The 21,637-nt window shown below is 39.3% G+C and overlaps 3 long non-coding RNA genes across 3 annotated transcripts; all 3 read right to left on the bottom strand.

Annotated features, from left to right (window-relative positions):
- Positions 1-10,572: 10,572 nt before the first annotated feature.
- LOC134070534 (uncharacterized) lies at positions 10,573-12,811 on the bottom strand. The gene is made up of 3 exons (XR_009936937.1): positions 12,740-12,811; positions 12,483-12,624; positions 10,573-11,261 (listed from the first exon to the last, which is right to left on the bottom strand). It is a non-coding gene; the product is annotated as an uncharacterized LOC134070534 (long non-coding RNA).
- Positions 12,812-13,199: 388 nt separating this feature from the next.
- Positions 13,200-14,454, bottom strand: LOC134070535 (uncharacterized). The gene is made up of 2 exons (XR_009936938.1): positions 14,421-14,454; positions 13,200-14,061 (listed from the first exon to the last, which is right to left on the bottom strand). It is a non-coding gene; the product is annotated as an uncharacterized LOC134070535 (long non-coding RNA).
- A 2,291-nt stretch (positions 14,455-16,745) lies between these two features.
- LOC134070647 (uncharacterized) lies at positions 16,746-20,039 on the bottom strand. The gene is made up of 4 exons (XR_009936943.1): positions 19,992-20,039; positions 18,557-19,626; positions 18,160-18,283; positions 16,746-17,383 (listed from the first exon to the last, which is right to left on the bottom strand). It is a non-coding gene; the product is annotated as an uncharacterized LOC134070647 (long non-coding RNA).
- Positions 20,040-21,637: the final 1,598 nt, after the last annotated feature.

Here is a 21,637-nt window from a genome sequence, read left to right as displayed (position 1 = left end):
TGCCACCTCCAACACTCACCACCCCGACCTGGACGAACTGTTCAAACGACTTACACACCAGGGGCCACCAGAGTCACTACACACACACACACACACACACACACACACACACGTTATTTATTCAATTAGGAGCTCTCGTTCACACACACAGCAAAGTCTGTATCTGCAGTCTGACCTCTACTGCCACCATGGAGACACACAGCACCCCTTCCACCTGCCTCTCTTCCTGTTAACATCATGATCTACACTTGTGTGTGTGTGTGTGTGTATAAGTGTTTGTGGGTTTGCAATTGTGTGTGTGTGTGTGTGTTTGTGTGTGTGTGTGTGTGTGTGTGTGTGTGTGTGTGTGTGTGTGTGTGTGTGTGTGTGTGTGTGTGTGTGTGTGTGCGTGGTGGGCCTGCATGTGTATCAGTGGGTGTCAGGGCAAGCAAATCAAACAGTGCTTGTGACTGAAATATATGTAGCTAATTCCGTATGAAACAAACACAAACAATGATGACTAATTGGGCTCTAGAGGGGTAAGGCCCTTCAACAGTGTTTGGTTTTGGTTGATTTAATTTTCTTACTAGTTCATTTACATAAAAAAGAGTGAATTAGTTTTAAAAGTTTAGCTACTGTACATGCAAAAATATCTCAAGATGAAGATCTTGAAGTCACAACATTGTTTTGTATGCCTGTAATGAAATGAAGTGAATGCAAATCCTAGAGTCCAGATGACATAGCACAGGGGCAGTTATCCTGGAGCTCAGATGACATAGCACAGGGGCAGTTATCCTATAGCTCTGATGACATAGCACAGGGGCAGTTATCCTAGATCCCAGATGATATAGGACAGGGGCAGTTATCCTAGAGCCCAGATGACATAGCACAGGGGCAGTTATCCTGGAGCTCAGATGACAGGGGCAGTTATCCTAGAGAGATAATGAAAGCACCTCTGTTATTAGGGCCCGAGCACCGAGGTGCGGCCACTGAAAGTGGCTGCACCGTAGGTGCAAGGCCCTATTGTTTTTGCTCAGATTATTATTAGGGCCCGAGCACCGAGGTGCGGCCACTGAAAGTGGCTGCACCGTAGGTGCAAGGCCCTATTGTTTTTGCTCAGATTATTATTATTATTATTATTATTATTATTATTATACTTCTATTCCTCTTACTCTTAACTTTTTCGCCCTTTTTCACCAACTTGACATGCACTAAAACTCTTGTAATTTGGCATCTAGAAGTGGAATTGTTAACTGTACTTAGAGACAAAGGTTTGGCCTAGGGTGTGGCTCAGGGACTGTATAGCGCCACCTAGCGCGCCGTTTACTGTGGTTGACGCATACATTCACGGAAATGAACCGAATTTGGTGGACATGTGTGTTGTATTATTCTAAACAAGTTTGACATTGAAACTATATAGTAAATATTAAAAGAATTTGAATTATGTGAGATTTTCTGATTTTTGCACATCATGTATTTTGAAATACTTCTCCTAGACGGTTTATTGAAATCATGTCATTTCAGCAGTAAAATGATCTTGAGGGGTTGCCCAAGAGGAATTGCGACCAGATTTTTGAATTTCAAAAGTATATTGAAATGGCGAAGGTTTGAACCTAGGTGTCTTATAAAAGGAACAATAAGTTGGTGTTATAGGCAGAAAACAGTGACTAATTTGGATGAAATGTAATGGAGTAGTAGTTAGTGTGTTTGTAGTGTCAGTCATATACACATTTTGAGTTTGGTGTTGTTTGTCACTCAATAGCGCATTAAGGATTGCGGTTGACATGTAGTTTTACCTAAAATCTAAAATATTTATCCTCTGGCTGATATTATCGGCTGATATTAGGCATTTTCCAATCTATTGGTAGTGACATTTATAATGGCTGATAAATTAATATTTTGAAAATAAAGTAAAAACGGATGAAACACCCTTCATGCAAGCCATGAGTGTTGGTGTTGCATAGTGCATGTCATTAGTGTTGGCGTTGTAGTTTGTCCACCAGAGGGAACTCTACACTGTCTCTGTTTGTAACACTCGTGTATATAACACATCCAGCGAGCGTCGGACAGAGAGAACCTTATAACCTGGAGCGAGGCCATCGGTGAAGTGTATTCATGGTGAGTTCGTCACGAGACATACATTGCTTGAATAACAAATAAAAGAACATTCCCATCAGTTCTCTTAACTCAAATTTGGCATGACAAAATTTGTGACTACCAGTTTTGGTGCTGTTAAATAAACCGTGAGTGAAGCGGAATAAGCTAGTAATTGTCACGTTGTTACAGTGTAGGTAGCCTATCCTCTTAACTTTTGACAATGTGACTGAAAATGTATTACTTTAATAGTGTGACAGTTATAGCAATGCGACGTATCATCTCTCTCCGATCTGTTATTTTGTAAACATGTTTTACAATTTGCAGTATGACGTTATCCATTGCTGAAATGTGGCTCACATAGACTAGCTAACCACATAGCTATGCCTCTATCAGTGGAGGACGTTACCATTAATGAGTTTGAATTGAAACAACAACGAACTTATTCTGCGTAACTAAAGGAATGATTACTCTATTTATAACTAGCATATCTGTGTCCCTACATTGTAAATACTGGTCGCTTATCCTGAACTGGCGTTTGAACCTTAGCAGGATTCATCAGCTAATTAGCCCACTATGTTTTTCTAAATTCGGCATAGGCTACAGTTTACATCTTGACTACGTTTACATCAAACTTGGATTAAACTCTGAAAGACAGCATGACGTTTACTGGATATCTGAGGATGTTTCTCCATGGACATCTAGAAAGCAGGAGAGAAGATGACAGAACAGCTAGAACTGGCCGTCAGCTAGCTGGCTAGCTTTCAAGGAAGGTACAGTATACGTAAGAACTTTCCCCTCCAGTGTTAGCAGGGCAGGTTATTGTTATTCAGTTGTGGCGATCAATTGCCTTTACATTGAGTGAACCATCTATCTATTCAAAATAATCTAAACGTTTCCCCTATCTGGAAATACGTTAGTTTGGTGCCACTGATTCATATGAGCAGTCGTGCAATGTGTGTGGGATCCCTGCGTGAAACCATACGAGGCTAGAAGCAACGATATAACAAACGATTTATTCCTGCAACTCTACCATACCCATGCAAACAGCATAGGCAGACTGCCTAGTCCTAGTTTTTGAAAGGATTTAAGATGGTATGAACATAGTTTATCCCTTTGCATACGTTTGCAAACATGCTCTGGGTAGACTTCAAAACGTTTTTTTTTTTTCTGATCTGCCATCACTTACAGCCTAGTTTAATTAGGCTATCCTATGCATTAATAACCTGGGCTATGATGGGCTACCTCGAAATTTGCTGTCGTTAGGCATGAAACGGTAAAGCTCAAATTATTTATTTAAAAGACGTAGCATTTTGCCCATCAACTCTCTTGTGAGGCCAATAGTGTTGTTGGCTTTTCCACTCGTTCGCATCCAGTTTGACGTGTCCGGATTTTCCGATAATGACAACAATCTCGTGATGGCGACTTTTAATTTCTGCGCGTGTAAACTAGTCTACAGTGCCTGAAGTTAGCTGAGACAGACTAGCCGACTGGTTTTCATCGTTTTAGCCACAAAGCCTGTCTACCTTAGGTAAACTACAGTAAATCGTTTAGTTAACACCTAGTCATTTCGCGTTTTTCCAGCCTTTCATCTCCGTGCGCCCCATGTCATTCAAAACATATTTCGGGATAGCCATCTCACTATGAGAAAACGTATGACGATAGTGCTAACAGATAACACGTTGGCATGCTTGGTAAACATGTCTTGCACATAATATTGAGCTGATTTTTTCTTTAGTGGAAATGGCCTGTAGCATTGTGCTGATAGATGAAAAAGTCGCCTATTTAAAGGTACAATCTGAATTTTAATCCTAGCTCTCCATTTAGTGTGTGCACTTGAACAAGTGATGTAGCCTATAACAGTAGGGCCAGACATTTATTTTTAGGAGGATAGGACATGTTACTTTGGAAGGAGAGAAAGTGGTGCAATTTGATTTTCTTTGGAACTTAAATATCATCAAGCAACCTCTTCAAACAGCATCATCAATAGGCCTATTCACTATTATATATTATTGTACAGGACTAGAGCTAGAGGACTGTAAGGGGGCAGGCTATATGTTATCAGTAGGCCTATAGTCAAACATGTAGTCAAAATTATAACTTTATGTTGGTTTAAGTGAAAACAAAACATGTCATGAACTGAGAAAATCCATGGTTCTACATCATTGTTGGCAAAATGATCATGATAGCCTACATATTTCAGCCATATCTGGTTTAGCCTTGAGTAGGCCTAGGCTACTTTGCTATAAATTAGTTATAGACTTATTACAATATAGTCTATATATATCTATATATATATCGAGGGCTGAGAACCACAGGGGCGTAAGTAACCAACTTTACAAGAGCGCCAAAACAAATCTAACTGCTTATGTTTACAGTTAAAGACCTTTGGTTTTTGTTCAATAACTTTATATTTATAAATATTTTACTTCTATAATTTTGTAAGCTAAAAAGAGCTCATCAAGAGCTTTCAGGTGATAACTCAATTTTTACCAAAATGTCACTTATGCAACCGCCCCTTTGGTTCTCAGCCCTCGATATATGTTCTAATGTTTGAAATAAATGTATCACAATTTATCAATAGTTCTCATAAAAGTCATCTGATGTTATCATTTAAGGGGTAATTTTTAAAAACTTTCTCCTGGGGGTGCTGGGTATATTTTCCTCTTTTTTGTCCTTTGCCAATCACACCCCTGAAATATAGTGTGAATCGATCCATGCTGTTCAACATCATCGAGTGCTGTCAGTAAGATAAAGAACAAGGAAACTTGATATGGCAAAGCAGCAGCAAACACTCATTTTCTATGCCCCATTCAGTTAACCTAATGATACTTGCTGGTTCAGTATTCGGCTTAGGTTGTATCAAATTTCAAATCAAATAAAGTAAATTAAGTATGAGAAAGTCTGCGTACCTTTTACTCTTTTTTTGAACATTTAAAACCCTACAACTTATCTTCGTGGCAGAAGGCGTACTTTAGAAATTTCACAGACAAAATTGTTTTTGCTACCATTAGTCGGAGACAGAGCTCTGGCCTAGGGTGTGGCTTAGGGACTCTATTTTCAATTTCAATTTCAATTTAATGTCGCTTATAGAGCGCCAATACATTACACATGTCTCATGGCGCTTTGCTGAGTGTTAGACATTCTATAGAGCCACCTAGCGCATTGTCTGTTGTGGTTGACACGCACATTCACCAAAATTAACCAATTTTGGTGGGCATGTGTGTTATTGCTATCTCTAGTCAGAGACAGAGCTCTGGCTTAGGGTGTGGTTTAGGGACTGTATAGCGCCACCTACCGCATTGTCTATTGTGGTTGACCCATATATTCACGAAAATGAACCAAACTTGGTGGGCTTGTGAGATCGTGTGTGATCGCTTGTCAGAGACAGAGCTCTGGCCTAGGATGTGGCTTAGGGACTCTATAGCGCCACCTAGCGTGTTACCCGTTTTGGGTTGACATTTACATTCACGAAAATGAATCAAATTTCATGACCTTGTGAGTTATTACTGCCGCTAGTGAAAAACAGCTCTGGCCTAGGGTGTGGCTAAGGGACTCTATAGCGCCACGTAACGCGTTGTCTGTTGTGGTTGACACATACATTCAGGAAAATTGACCAAATTTGGTGGCCATGTGTTGCTCATGCACATGCCCACCAACACGCCCCATGTTGCTTTGTTAGATTCCGAAATGTCACAGGTCTCCGCACCGCAGGTGCTCGGGCCCGCCATCGCCGCTTGCGGCTATATTTATTATTATTCTTATTATAGTATTTTCCTCTTACCGGACATGTTTTGCCCTTTTTCAGCAACTTGGCATGCTCTAAAACTCTTGAAATTTGGCAGCTACCTGTGGAATTGATGCCTCTACTGAGAGACAGACCCCTGGCCTAGGGTGTGGCTCAGGGACTCTATAGCGCCACCTAGCGCGCCGTCTATTGTGGTTGACACATACATTCACGGAAATGAACCAAATTTGGTGGACATGTGTGTTGTATAAATCTGAACAAGTTTTACATTGAAACTATATAGTGAATCTTATAAGAATTTGAGTTATGATTATGATTATGATTTTTGCACATCACGTATTTTGAAACACTTCTCCTAGACGGTTTATCGAAATCATGTCATATAAGCACTAAAATGATCTTGAGGGGTTGCCCGAGAGGAATTGCGACCAGATTTTTGAATTTCAAAAGTATATTGAAATGGCGAACGTTTGAATTATGGCGTTTTATTAAGAAACAGGAAGTTGGTGTTATAGGCAGAAAAAAGGTTATGAATTGGATGTAATTTGGCAGCTACATGTGGAATTGCTTCTGCTAGTCAGAGACAGAGCTCTGGCCTAAGGTGTGGCTTTGAGACTCTATAGCGCCACCTAGCAGCACGTTATCTGTTGTGGTTGACACAAACATTCACGAAAATGAACCAAATTTGGTGGACTTGTGTGTTATTGCTATGGCTAGTCAGAGACAGAGCTTTGGTCTAGGGTGTGGCGTAGGGACTCTATAGCGCCACCTAGTGCGTTGTCTGTTGTGGTTGACACATACATTCACGAAAATGAACCAAATTTGGTGGGCTTGTGTGTTATTGCTATGGCTAGTCAGAGACAGAGCTTTGGCCTAGGGTGTGGCGTAGGGACTCTATAGCGCCACCTAGTGGGTTGTCTGTTGTGGTTGACACATACATTCACGAAAATGAACCAAATTTGGTGGGCTTGTGTGTTATTGCAATCGGTAGTGAGAGACAGAGCTCTGGCCTAAGGTGTGGCTTTGGGACTCTATAGCGCCACCTTGCAGCACGTTATCTGTTGTGGTTGACACAAACATTCACGAAAATGAACCAAATTTGGTGGACTTGTGTGTTATTGCTATGGCTAGTCAGAGACAGAGCTTTGGTCTAGGGTGTGGCGTAGGGACTCTATAGCGCCACCTAATGCGTTGTCTGTTGTGGTTGACACATACATTCACGAAAATGAACCAAATTTGGTGGGCTTGTGTGTTATTGCTATGGCTAGTCAGAGACAGAGCTTTGGCCTAGGGTGTCGCGTAGGGACTCTATAGCGCCACCTAGTGGGTTGTCTGTTGTGGTTGACACATACATTCAGGAAAATTGACCAAATTTGGTGGGCATGTGTGTTGCTCACGCACATGCCCACCAACAGGCACATGTTGCTTTGTTAGATTCCGAAATTTCACAGGTCTCCGCACCGCAGGTGCTCGGGCCCGCCATTGCCGCTTGCGGCTATATTTCCCACTAGTTATGCGATTCAAGGAAAACTCTGGGATTTTTCACATAGATATCTGTTTCTCAAGGTCACTGAGTAGCCCGCAGTCGGTACACAGCTTCTAGTTGCTGCAGCCAACAGCTAGAACAGCCAGGCAGCTACATTCTGGGGGCATGATCTGATTTCAAGTAAATATTTTTTTTGTACCGACAGGACTGACCTCGAGAGATCTGTGAGGAAAATTGCCGGAGTTCTCCTTTACATACGTACACGTGAGCAAAACTTTCACAGCTTTCACAGTTCTATATCACCAAATGACACAAGTTACCAGTGCTTCTATTAGAGGCATCTGTGGTGTTGGTGTTTTTGGGGGAGCTACATTGCTTACCAAAACTATCTGAATTTGGTGATGAATCAGAAAAAAAAAAATAGATGTGATGTTGAGCAACCCAAAACTCTTTTGTTTGCTTTTCTGTAAAATGATGCATGTATTGTGCATATAAAAATGATACCTGATTATAGACGAGATTCCATTTTTTATGGTGGTTGTGGGTCTGTAAACTTCAGATGTGGTGTGGTCTCAGCCCGGTTCACCTTTGGCACCATGGTCTCATTCAGGTCCTCGTTTATAGCTTTTTCATTTCCTCCTCTGTCTGATGCAACATTTAGAGGTGTTTCCTGTTGACTATAGCAATCATCTATTCAGTTATGTGGCATGCACTGAGACAGGATGACACATGCACAAGCTATCTAGATTATGTGAGGAAGAACAGTACTTACTGGTTTCTGGAAGCTATCACATGTTCCCCTAAGAGATGTTCAGATGGAGTGTTTTTTTCTTTTGTTTAGCTTTTAGTTAAGATCTGCAAGAAAAGCAGTTTGCAGGAGTTTAAGTTCAGCTTTACAAAATGTCAAGAAACGTTGGGAAATTCATATACAGATACCACCCATATATTCCAAATTGAAATATGTAAGAGCAAAAGATTTACATGGACATGGCTTCCATGATGTATGATTCAAAAAGTCAAAATTAGCAATAGAGCAATAGAAATAGCAAAATTACAAACAAGGACAACAGCATAGCACTTTGTAATAAAGAAGGCTAATCATAGTATATCACTGTCAGTAAAATAATATCCTAACTTAAAGTTAAAAGTTGTGTTGTTTCAAAACAAGTTATGTTATTCTCAATGCAAGTTGTGTGTTCTTTTTTCCCACCACGATTGTTTTAAGAGTGTACAGACAGTTTTATGCAAAACACACATAATGTTGATAAGATGATCTTACCCGTTCCAACTCCATTTTACATCTGGTGAAACATAGATACTCACCGATATTTAAGCAATGCTCTAGCCAATTGTCTCCATAGGGTTGAACTTGGCCTCTGCCCATCCAGTAGTGGGTTGTTCTGAGAAGTATGGTTTTGGCAATACCATGAATGGTATTTGTATTCGCTTTCTTACCTGTTGGCTTTCTGTCCTGGGCTGGATTTCCAGAAAGCATTGTGAGTTCTCACATCTGGCCACAGCCAGAAACAATATCTAAAGAGGCCCTATAATAATTGTAGGTTTAGGGTCTACTATAAACCAGACTTAACTCTAGCACTAACACAGCAATATTAAATGCAGCACCTGAAAGACCTCAGTACATGCCACAGCCTGTATAACACAATAGTGTTGACATGTATATCTCATATAAACTGAATTTTAAAAATGTCACTGGAATTAGTGATTAAAATTGGGCAATCACAGCATATTGTGTAAACCAAAAAGAGAAATTCTGCATTCATTCAACATACTGTACAGATAGTGGCTCGACTGGATTCCATGAAAACACTAATGAAAACACAGTGCTGTGTTGTGTTAACTGAGGAGCCGGGGCCAGTGGGAATTAAAAGTAACTAGCCATTACTTTCCAACACTCCCGCAAAATTTTGATACTGACGCTATATATAAGTGCTTAAATCTGTGTTTGTATAAATTACCAAATGTAATGCTTCTCAGGTTCTCATCTTTTGGCTTTTGATTAAAACACACATGAAACGGAGACTTGGAGGTTTACAGCATACTGTGTGTGTGTGTGTGTGTGTGTGTGTGTGTGTGTGTGTGTGTGTGTGTGTGTGTGCGCACGCGTGCATACTGTACATCTCTGTATTTTTGCATCTACATCCAAATATCCTATGGTCTGGACCTAAATGTGGTGTGCAGGGGCCATTCAATTGTTTGTGTCTGTTCTGTGTGCATGACAAATGTAACTGGACAGGTTTGTCATGTGAACAACTTCAGTGTTCCTTTCATATGTAGAATGAATGGAAAATTTTAAATAGTAGCTCAACTGGATTCCATGTACTGTAGACACTGATGAGAACACAATGTTATTAGATGTTATCTACATGCACATTATGTTTCCAACACTTGCACAATATTTACTAATAACTACAAATTATAACAAGTGAATGCATTTGTCGTTGCATTAATACTACAATTCAATGCTTTCTTAGGTATATGAATAACATTTCCAACAAACAAACTGCAGAACATAATTTGGCGCATAGCCAACTCTGCCAGCTCTCTAATGTTCCTTTCATTTATGTATGTTGATATAATTGGGATGGAAAATTGCAGATAGTGGCTCAACTGGATTCCATGTAGATATAATGAGAACAGAGTGCTATATTGTCATCTGTTATCTAAACTTGTTTATCCAGCATTTGCCAGTTATACAGTATATATTTTTTTTTCAATAGCTTAAGCACAAGTTTTAAAACAAGACCAAAACACTACACACAATTAGGGTCTTCGGGTCCCGTTTTCAGTTTTCATCTAAAGAAAAATGATACAAATAATTATTTTTTCAAACTAAACTGAGATTCATTGGCCTTGGCTCATTCACATAAATACAATTTAAAAAAAAATCATTGCCCCCCCCCCACACACATTTCTATTACATACAGGGTCTTCGTGAGTCTACTGGACCCGGGGCTATAATGTGTGGAAATCATAGGTCCTGTGTTACCTCATTTGCCATTTTAGGTTTCTGGGCCTGTGTGTCTGTGTGTGTGTGTGTGTGTGTGTGTGAGAGAGAGAGAGAGACTGAGTGAGGGAGAGAGAGAAAGACAGAGGGAGAGAGAGAGAGAGAGAGTAAAGCCTACTGTGGTCTTCTAATGAGCATGTCTGCGTTTCATCAACAGTAATATTAAAGCATGCAACTGAAAACACCATTGATCCGTTATGTTAACATACTAAATAGTAAAGAAAAAAGACAGCGGGATGCTTTTGGTGGACAGGGAAATCTGTTTATTATACAAATTACCTGTATGTCTCTCCATTTTTTGGTTGCTTTTTCAATTTTTTTTTTTTTTTTTAAACAGTTGAGAAAGGAAATCTTAAACTGGGCTAACCCCAGATTAGGCACATCCCTACTTAAAATCTTAAACTAAGCTAAACCTAGGCACATACGCAAAGGGGCAGAAAAAAGACCAGGGAAAAATCAGATCAGCATTAGGTGGTGTTGTTCCAGAGGTGACCAGCTGGTGGCGATGTTTTCCCACATTGGGAGGATCCAGATGGAATGGCTGAGTGATGTAGCTGACCTGTGGTAGCCTGATTGCCATCGACTTGAAAGGCGCTGCGAGACTTTAGTCTGACCAAGAGCCTGTGTTAAACGGTTTCTCCAAGCGCTTGGTTGACCCGCCTCCTTTAAGTGCCTCGATTTGCTACTGGTCGATGTCAGAAAGGGGTTTGCCGAGTTTAAACCAATAACAACACTCTTTCTTCTGAGCCGTTGGAGCTGCTCAAAGTTGATTGGTTCTCGACCAAAGGGGGCAGTTCCGCAGTTTTGGGGAATTCAGAAATCCTGCCCGATGAGCTGTTGGTCAGACCAGCCACAGCAACGCCGAAGGTGTCAGGCTACGTCACTGGGAGGGCGTGCCAGGCTAGACCTGTGGGGCCCGAAAGATGACCCTTAAAGGAACAAAAATATCTGATATCAAAAAGAGCGGTGAGCTGTTTTCACATTGGTAATGGACAACATTTGTCACCATTGTACCTGATACATGTAATCACCATATTTACTCATACTTCATTTTCACTCATTTGCTATGTTTTTGCATACATTGATAATAACCTTTATGATGTGCATTCCCAGTTTACCAGGAATAAGTGATATGACTAAATCTAAATCAGCCCATTGAAAAGTGTGTTTCATCAGTTTCAACATGTGTTAGTAATTCTATCTTTTGATATTACTACTTATTAATTTAGACTGGCAAAACTCAAGAAAACTTAGGAATCAGGTTTTATTCTTACAAGCAGAGAGGGTAAAAAATAACTTTAGTCTATATAGGCCTTGGGCCTGGGGAATTGAACCCCAGGCCCCCTGACCTTGCTTCCTCCTTCTACAAATATAATCTCTCTTTCTCACCAACAATGCAGTTTCATCAATTTTGAACAAAGGGAAAAGGGCGGCAAAAAAACAAGCCAAGGTGATTGGTTCTTTTAGATGGCTTCAGTCACACCCACTCACACCTAATCACACCTACTCACACCTTCTTACTCTGATTTTGATTAGCATGAGGAGAGATATCATATATATAAAAAACATCACTTATAGAATGTCCCAAACATTCTTACACTGGAATCATTACAATCCTAACACTGAGACTATCATAATGATACCAGAAATGAATACATTTACATTTCAGGCCATATAGATATTACATCAAGGTAGAATCCTTTATCTTAGTGTGAGTTGGTTGAAGTTTCACATTAAAGAGAATGGAATGTTGGCAATTAGCATTTCACAGGGGGAGAGGGAGGTGTCTTCTGTTTATTCTAACTCCTTGCTCCTTGCTTCATGGCTGCTTACTATAGTATGAAACTCCAAATAATACCATTACATGCCAAGATCCCATATCGCTAAGGGAGAACCCAGTATATCTAAAACTGACAAAAGGGTCATGCCCCTCCCCCCAACAATAGCAATGATGCGTAGGCCTACTGCAGTGTGGCATTGAAATAAAGTTGAAGTATCATGTTGCTTTGAATACAAAGAAATGTTTATAGGGAATGGTACCTTTCAAGTTACTAGGCTATAGGCATCTTGGAAATCTAACTTTAGAATGTATTTCAAATTCTGATGGTTGTAAAAATCTTTCAAATCTTATTGTTCATTAACAACAATACCTTGGTTGTTACGTCGATATTCTTTATACTAGGATGGTTATGTAGTTAGGTGTGGTCTCAGCCTGGTCCATCTTCAGTACAGCCTGTTCAACGACTTCTCTTTAGCAAGGCCTCTGTATGAATGGCAACACTCCAAGTGTCTCTATACATTACAGACAATGTGAAGATATCTTCAGTAATTATAGAGCATGCATCATACATTAATCTGGTGTGATATGCACACTATTAGTACCGGAGCAACCACTATCTGTACTCACCAGTTTGTGGAGACAGGCCACACACAAGAATGCCACCCTGGCGGGGGGGGGGGGGGGGGGGGGGGGGGGGGGGACAGAAGCTGCAAGATGGACCTAGCAGGTTGTACTTAATAAGCCTGGGCGTCTGATATATGCATTGGGTCACTTGCCTCAACTCACATTATGAACTTAAGTGACATATGATGTTGGTCCACCCTTTGCAGCTAACAGCTGGGTTGGGGATGGGATTCACTTAAGTTCATATGCGAATCAAGGCAGGTGACCCTAACCATGTTTTTTTTTTTTTTTTTTTTTTTTTTTTGGTATGTTATGTTAGGTTTAATTTAGTTTTATTGTTTTTTTTTTCTTGGTTTGTCAATCATAGGAACTTTTTCCCCAGGATGTGGAATACGAATATTTAGATTATTTTGGTATGTTATGTCATGTTTAATTTAATTTAATTTCTAATGATTATGAATGATTTGTTGGTTTGTCAATCATAGGAACTTTTATCCCAGGATGTGGAATACGAATGTTTAGATTTTGTAAATCAAATGTAAAAAAAAATATATTTTTTTTTGGTATGTTATGTCATGTTTAATTTTGTTTTATTGTTTTTTTTATTCTTTTATTTTTGTAAGAATTTTCCTGATTTTTGATCTGATGTAATGAAAAAAGGGTGATTGGAATATAGAATCTGTTAGATAAACCCCACGACCATTGCCATGGAAATATCCACAATATAATCCTATACATTTTCCCATTTGATCAAAAATAGGGCTTCCACTATCTCCCATTTCGCCAGATACACTCATCAGGAAGTCATTTTCTAATGATTTTTTTCTTGGTTTGTCAATCATAGGAACTTTTTCCCCAGGATGTGGAATACGAATATTTAGATTTTGTAAATCAAATGTGTAAAAATTTAAATCTATACCTGGTTCTGGAGGACCCAGGCACATTCTATCATATAAGCCATCACCTAGAGGTGAAGGATCAGCATCAAAATGGAGTACAGCCGTGTCCATGTCAGGGTATGACTGGTACGACCAAGAATGCTTCATTTTACACTTCAAAATCAATATAAAATCATCTGAGGGAAAAAGACACCAAATTACAGTGGGGAATTTAACATCTTTAAAAAGATGATTAACAGTAATAATTTTTTTATTGTGGAGGTAAAAACCATATCCTCTATAAACATTATTATGTAACAGACATATAGGATTTGATGTCAATTTATATTCCAAGTTTGATGTATATTTTGTTATTATATTGTTCCTATAAATAAAGTATTTCATTTTTGGATTTGAATCACTAAATTTGGAGGCTTGTTGTACAACCTGTTGAAAGCAATCACAGAATGGATAATGAACAGAATATCTTTGATATCAGCAACATATGATCTATAGTAGATACATAACATTGCCTTTTAAGCTTGACCTTAATACTGTATATAATCACTAGTTTAGATCTTAGCATTACATTTCAGATGCATTTGCAACAGTAAAACAGTGGCTAACAAAAAAAAAGAATCCAAAGTTGATTGCTAATGAACTTTGTAAAATTGATGCACCCATATTCAAATAAGAAATTGTATTATTAGTAAACATGAACAATTTAATATCAAACCATCATACGTTACCATGATGATTTTACAACAAACAATCTTTAGCAAAGTTTAAGATAATACTGTACATACCGTGTTTAGGTCCATCTTACAGCTTCTGGGGATGGGGAGTGGGGTGTGGTTTTTTTTATCGTAGTTGCTCCATTTTTTTTTTCAAAAGAGTAATCCAATCATTTTTGTAGGGCTGAACTTGGAGTCATTCCAACCACTAATATGAGGATAAGTGATACTGAAACTTCAGGGAGGGACCATTCCTGAGTTACCAAACTGGAATGTCAGGTGTGTCATGCAAATGTGTGTGGGCCTGCTTTTGTTTCTGGCATTTTGGGAAATTTTATGACTGATCTGACAGAAAACTGCTGAAGACACTGTACATTAGGAAAGATTACAAGATATAGTCTCAAAGGCCGGCACTAACATTTTTGTGTCATGCAAACATCCGTGTTCCTTTAATTTATGACATTTCTGGGACTGGAGACTTTCAAGGGACACCAAGAGCATAACTGAGGCATTCCGTTCGCGACACATATGCTGCAGCAGTTAATAATCATTATAATCAATGGAAGTAGCTACACCAGATATGACAGTGGTGCTTATGTTAAAAAAAAAAGACCAGTCTAAAATGGATTTTACGCATCGGGAACGGAACGCTTCAGTGATAATGTAACCATTGTCATTAAGTGTTTTAGGGGCTGCTCGTCTGGAAAGAAACGGCCATTAAAGTATCAACTAAGAAACTAAGTATAATCTTCTTTCCCCATATGGGCCATGAACACTTGCCCTATTCTCTTGTTTGTCCTACCATATAGACAAACTATTTGACATCATGTAGAAAGACAAGATATGAGAACACAGTGGTCACTTATGTTACCTGACCTGAGGAGTCATTGTGATTTGAGAGACAGCAGCAAAGTGGTAACAATAGTAACAAAGTAACAATCACATTATTCAATATTTCTTTAGGTGAGGGACAAAAGGTATCTTTCCCAATCAAGCAAAGCTAGTATATTGCTAAATGTGTTGTGTGATATATTAGGCACACATTCGGGTTATGAGAACCAGAAACTTTGAAGCCTCTGTAGGTGTTGCTTTGTGAGGAATCTAATTGATGAGCGAGTAGATGTGGGTGTGTATATTTGTGTGACTTGTGTGTGTGATGTACAAATGAGTCAACTTTTTACTAAAAGAGTTCAAGATTTGTTAGAGCAATTCCACTATGTAGCCTACTCAAGTGAACGCACAATCTTTGTCTGAATCTCTCATTCACCTTAAGCACAGCCGTAAACTGACTTTGACTTACCATACCTCAGTTTCAGGCACGGAGAAATGTTTTTCATGTCATTTTTATTCCCAGTCTTGTGTGAATGCTATGCTTACTGAAAATGAACAGTAATCATACTGTACCGGACCGGGCCGCACTTTATCCCCAGGGTGCATTGCGGGAGGGTTGGGAGATGTAATGTGTTGTTGTGTTGTGTGTTACGTACATGTTGTTATGATCTTCCCCCTCCTGTATGCATGTTATCAGAGTGAGTGTTTGTGTTTCCTAGCTTGTGTTATGAATGAGAACCCATGTAATTGCAGTGTGGTGTTGAGGAATAATGAAACCCGGAACAGCAGTTGATGATGCTGAACGATAAAAAAAACTATTTCACGCTGATATTTCCTGTTAATCTAGTTATCCCCCACAGATCTGCATTCAGTTTTACATGTCCCCATTCACCTTAGCAACCTGCACATGATTTGATGACCGACTGCATGCCAGAGCATGCAGCGTCATCTGCAAATACAGTATGTGTCGCTTTATACAGTGCAATAGTTGGAAGATCAATCAGATCTTGTTTTACACGTGGGAGGAAGGGCTAGCGCCCAAACCGCCACATTAAATTTCTATCCAGAGCTCATGGTGTAGCGGACCTCCCCCCCCCCCCCCCCCCCACACACACTTATTTGACACAACATGGCACACAACATATTTCCAAACTCATCTATTGTATCGCATTGATACCCAGCAAACATAGGCCTACCTCTTTTGGGCCTGGCATGTTTGCTAGGTAGTCTTCCTGCTTGTGTGATGAGATCATTACAGATGATTAGAAATGCAACGGCACATCTGGTCTCAACCATAGAAGACTCTTCTGTTAGTGACTTCACAGGGCTTTCTTTAGCAGCTCAAATCAAATTCAGACTTTTTACTCTAGCCGACAGGACACTCACTGGATCTGCTTGTTATCTTAATTCAATTATCCAGCTTTGCACCTCCTCTAGCTTACTGTGGTCTTCTAATGCGAATCTGCTATCTCTGCCTTCCATCAACACTAATAAAGTGCAACTGAACACACTGTTGATCCACTATGTTAACATACTAAATTGTAAAGACAGCAAAAGACAGCAGGATGCTTTTGGTGGAGAGGGAAAGCTGTTTATTCTACAAATGATGGTAATGCTCATACAGGTGTATAGTGGAGGGCCTGACCAAATGCAAATTCAATTAAGGATATATGAGGCCCTCACCATACAGCCAAACATTAATGTACCTCTCAATTTTTGGTTGCTTTTTCAAAAAATAAAAACAAAAGAAAATCTTAAACGGAGTAAAGTCTATAACCCAGAGTAGGCACAATCTTAAACATGTTCTTCTTAAACTGAGCTACACTTCTAACCCATCTTAGGCACAATCTTGAACATGTTAATCTTAAACTGAGCTAAATCTATAACCCAGAGTAGGCACAATCTGAACATGTTGATCTTAAACTGAGCTAAATCTATAACCCTGATTAGGCACAATCTTACATATGTTAATCGTAAACTGAGCTACATTTATAACCCAGATTAGGCACAGACATGAAAAGGACAAAGAAAATAGGAACCAGGGAGGAATCAGATATGAGAGCAAATAGCCCAGTGAGGTGGCGATGGATTTGCAGTATAGTTGGTGTGTTGTTCCAGAGGTGACCAGCTGGTGGCGATGTTTTCACACATTAGGAGGATCCAGATAGAATGTCTGTGAGTGATGTGGCTGACCTTTGGGAGATCTTACAGGAACAAAAATATCTAATATCAAGTAGAGTGGTGAGCTGTTTTCACATTGATAATGGACAAAATTTGTCACCATTGTACCTCATACATCATCATTTTTACTCATAGGCCTACTTACTTTCTCACATTTACATACATTTGTACATACTGTACATTTATAATATTTATGTGCTTGTTTTCAAACTTTACTAGGAATAAGAGATATGACAAAATATACAAGAAAAATCATCTAGACAATGCTAGACAATGCTAGGCTCCTAGCGCTAAGAGAGAACCCATTATATCTTGCCCCTCCCCTTGACAACAGTGGTTCATAGTGGAAAATCAGACATGCCAGGTATGTATCATTAATGCCAGACTCCATCCTCTCCTTATTGTAAATCAGCAGGGCATCAGCATAAGTTTGAAGCCGTTATTTTAAGGTAAAAGGACTACATCATGCTGCATCGGCAGCAGGCCCTGGACCACTTCAATTTACTGAAACCTGGGGAGAACTGGAGAAGCCACACAAGTGACTTGTGATGTTTCAATGGACAGAGTCTTATACGCTGTGCTTTTAAACGTTGTGCCTATCCATGGGTTTCATCAGGTCCCTTTCCACAGGTGTATTTATCAAGCGCCATGCAGTTTTTATAATCTAGGTGCTTGATTTTAACTCAAATTTGACAAAAATGTCAGATAGAACCTTATTATTCTAGGGTAGCGACCTGTGGAAAGGGACCGGAGAAAACCCATAAAATTCACACACATTACAGTGCATCAAAATCAATACCTTGGTAGTTACGTTGATAGCCTCGATACGGGGTGGTAGCCTATATGTTCAGGTGTGGTCTCAGCCTGATCAACGTCTTCTCTTGAGCCAGGCCTCTGTATGATTGGCAACACTCCAAGAACCTCTAAACATTGCAGACATGGTGTGGATCTCTTCAGTAATCACAGAGTATGCATCATACATTTACCTTGTGTGATAAGTGCGGTTAGTACCATTAATATTAACACAAGGCCACCATGTTCCGTACGAGTGCCCACGTCCATGGGGGGGGGGGGGGGGGGGGGGACGACTATTATTGCTTATTGCTTAAATCCATCACAAGTGTCAATTGTACGGAACAGTGTTACAGGCCAAGAATTCATACGGAACATGGTGACCTTACGTTATCTGTACTCACCAGTTTCTGGAGACAGGCTACACATAAGATTCCACCCTGGGGAGGGGAAGGGACGTAGTAGATGAACCTAAAAGGTCGCTGCACACAAGCCTGGGTATGGTGAAACAAATGCTCCACAGTGGCATACCCATGACCAAACAGAATTGTGTATATATATTTTTTGTTTGTTTTGTTTTGTTTGTTTGTTTATTTGCTTGTTTTGTTTTTTAATGTTTTTTTTTTATTCATTTTTTTTTTCATTTCAGTCCTAAAGCTAATGACAATTTTCATGAACAACTGATTGGGGAGAATGACTAAATGGGAGAAAAGTGTGCGAGAAAAGTAAAAAAGTAATACTTAAATGAAGTAAGGCGGTCAAATAAGGAAGGCAATATTGATTGGGGCCGGATTGAACAGGTTAGATATACCCCACGGCCATTGCCATAGAAGGTTCCACGATATAGCCCTACACATCTGCCCATTTGATCAATAAGTGGGCTTCCACTATCTCCGTCTGTTCCATGGGTATCCATCAGGAACTCATTTTCTAACAGTTTTTGGCTGTCAGTGACCGGTATCAAAGATCGTATAGCTTTACAAACCGTCTCTGCCGGTATTATTCTCCCATGACGCTTGATAGGAGCACCTAGGTTTGATTCATCAAATTTAGTGAAATATATATTTATACCCGGCTCTGGAGGACCACGGTACATTTTCTCATAGAAGCCAACACCCAGAGGTGAAGGGTCAGCATCAAAGTGAAGTACACCAATGTCTGCCTCTGGGTAGGACTGGTATAAATTAGAATTTAAATGGGTCAGAAAAATTAATACAAAATCACCTGAGGGGAAAAAACACCAAATTTTCTCACCACATGGAACCTTTCCTAAAACGTGATTTAATGTCATAATCATTTTTCCGCGGAAGTAAAAACCACGGCCTGAAAACTCGTTACTAAGTAATAGACAAATAGGGTGTGACATTATTTTCTTTTTCATTTTCGGGTTATAGATTTGGATTTCATTGTTCATGTAAATCAAGCAATTAGCATTTGGATTCAACATGTTGAAATTGAAGGCTTGTAGTGCAACCTGTTGAAAGCAATCACAAGACAACTATAAATTAAGTGTGAATAAAAGTATCTAAAATACAATGCTCTGTCCTCATGCACTCGCTGACAAATGCAACAGACAAAATTGAAGAAAACAGTATTCCTTGATATCAGCTACTATATAATCTATAACATTATATTTTACACTTGGGTTATAACAGGATGGGAGCAGTGACATTCTAGAAAAACAATATAATTAAAAATGCCACCCACTCTCAAATAAAATGGTTTATTACTGTAGCAGTATATTCTGAATATAATTGTTTTCAGACATTATAACAGCTCTAAGTTTATAATTTTCGAATATAATAACATTTCGATAAAGACCAAGACTGTAATACGTACTTGTTTTAGATACATCAAACGTCTCCCCAGAGGAAAGCGTGATTGCTCCAGAATTTTATCAAAAGAGTAAACCAATCATTTCTCTAGGGCTGGACTTGGAATCTTTCCAACCACTTACATGACGATAAGTCATACTGAAACTTCAGGGAGGGACCATTCCTGAGTTAGGAAACTGGAATGTCTGGTGTTTCATGTAAAGGTGTGTGGTTCTGCTTTTGTTTCTGCCATTTGGTGAAACTTTATGAATGATCTGACGCATACTGTATGAAGGGAATGTTGGTCCACTAGTGTTCTTTAGGAAAGACTACAAGACAAAGCTTCATTGGCTGACACGACACCGGCTAACACCCTTTTTCGTGTCATGCAAACATCTGTGTTCCTTTAGTTTATGACATTTCTTGGACTGGAGACTTACAGTAATGTGAGAATGTAACCATTGTCATAACGTGTTTTAGTGGCTGCCCGTCTGGAGAGAGTATCGGTTCCATTAAAGTAAGAGCCCAGAAACAGAAACTAAGAATAAACTTAGCCTATTCTCTTGTTTGTCCTACCATACAGACAAACTGTCTGACATCATGTAGAAAGACAAGAAAATACAGTGGTCACTCAGTAGAAACGTAGCCTATTCCACCTGGATTTCTTCACACCTTCCTAAAAGGTGCCACAATGTAGCATTTTACATTATATACATAGGCCTGTGTGTGTGTGTGTGTGTGTGTGTGTGTGTGTGTGTGTGTGTGTGTGTACAGTATGTGACTGCTTGTACTTGACTGAGCGTGCCTGCAACTCTCTCTTTAACTAGATGACACATTAATCATGAGTCACATCCGTTAAGCCTGTTCGGGGAAAAGGCAAATGGAAAGCATGGTCCTGTGATTTGTATGAAGCCTGGGATGCATTATGGAAGATTTTTTCGAATATCTGTGAGTTCATTTACTTATTTGACTACATCGGGCTCTCGTTTGAATTCAGTCAATAAGCGCACACACTTACAAATGAGAGCACTATTTTACTAAACTGAGTTCATGGTTTTTTTTAGAGCAATTCCACTATGTACTCAAATGAGAGCACAATTTAGTGTTTAAGTCATCTAAGTCTAAGTCTAATTCACCTTCAACACAGCAGTAAACTGACTTTGACTAAACATACCTCAGTTTCAGTCACAGAAAAATGTTTTTCATATCATTTTAAAGTTATTTTCCAGTTTTATGTGAATGGTATATAAACAGTTACCATATTATAAGTGGGTATAACATTAAACATTGAATAATAACAACAACAACAACAACAACAAAAAACAGTCTCAGTCTCCATCCCGCTCCTGAATCTAATATGTGGCCTTATCATTGCTCTAGCTGCTCCTAGTCATGATATTCATCTTGCTCTCTGTCAGACTCAGGCATGTTGTAGCACATCATCCCTTTATTTTCCATTCAAACATTCTTTAGAGTTGCTTCTCCCTGTTTCTAACTTTTCATAATGAAATAACCAGCTAAAAATAAAGGCTTTTTATTTTTTGAAAGAAGAGTGCCTTGGATTTCCTTTTTTCTCTCATATGAATTCCCGACCCCAAAGAGCACTTTCACAAACTGGACTGAACTACTGAGCACCCTGGACCTTTTTTTTATATTCTTTAGAATGGGACA

Source organism: Sardina pilchardus, chromosome 22 (assembly GCF_963854185.1).
Source record: "Sardina pilchardus chromosome 22, fSarPil1.1, whole genome shotgun sequence".
NCBI classification, from domain to species: Eukaryota; Metazoa; Chordata; class Actinopteri; order Clupeiformes; family Clupeidae; genus Sardina; species Sardina pilchardus.
The sequence above is the reverse complement of the archived record's forward strand: the minus strand, read 5'-3'. Positions and strand labels throughout refer to the sequence as shown.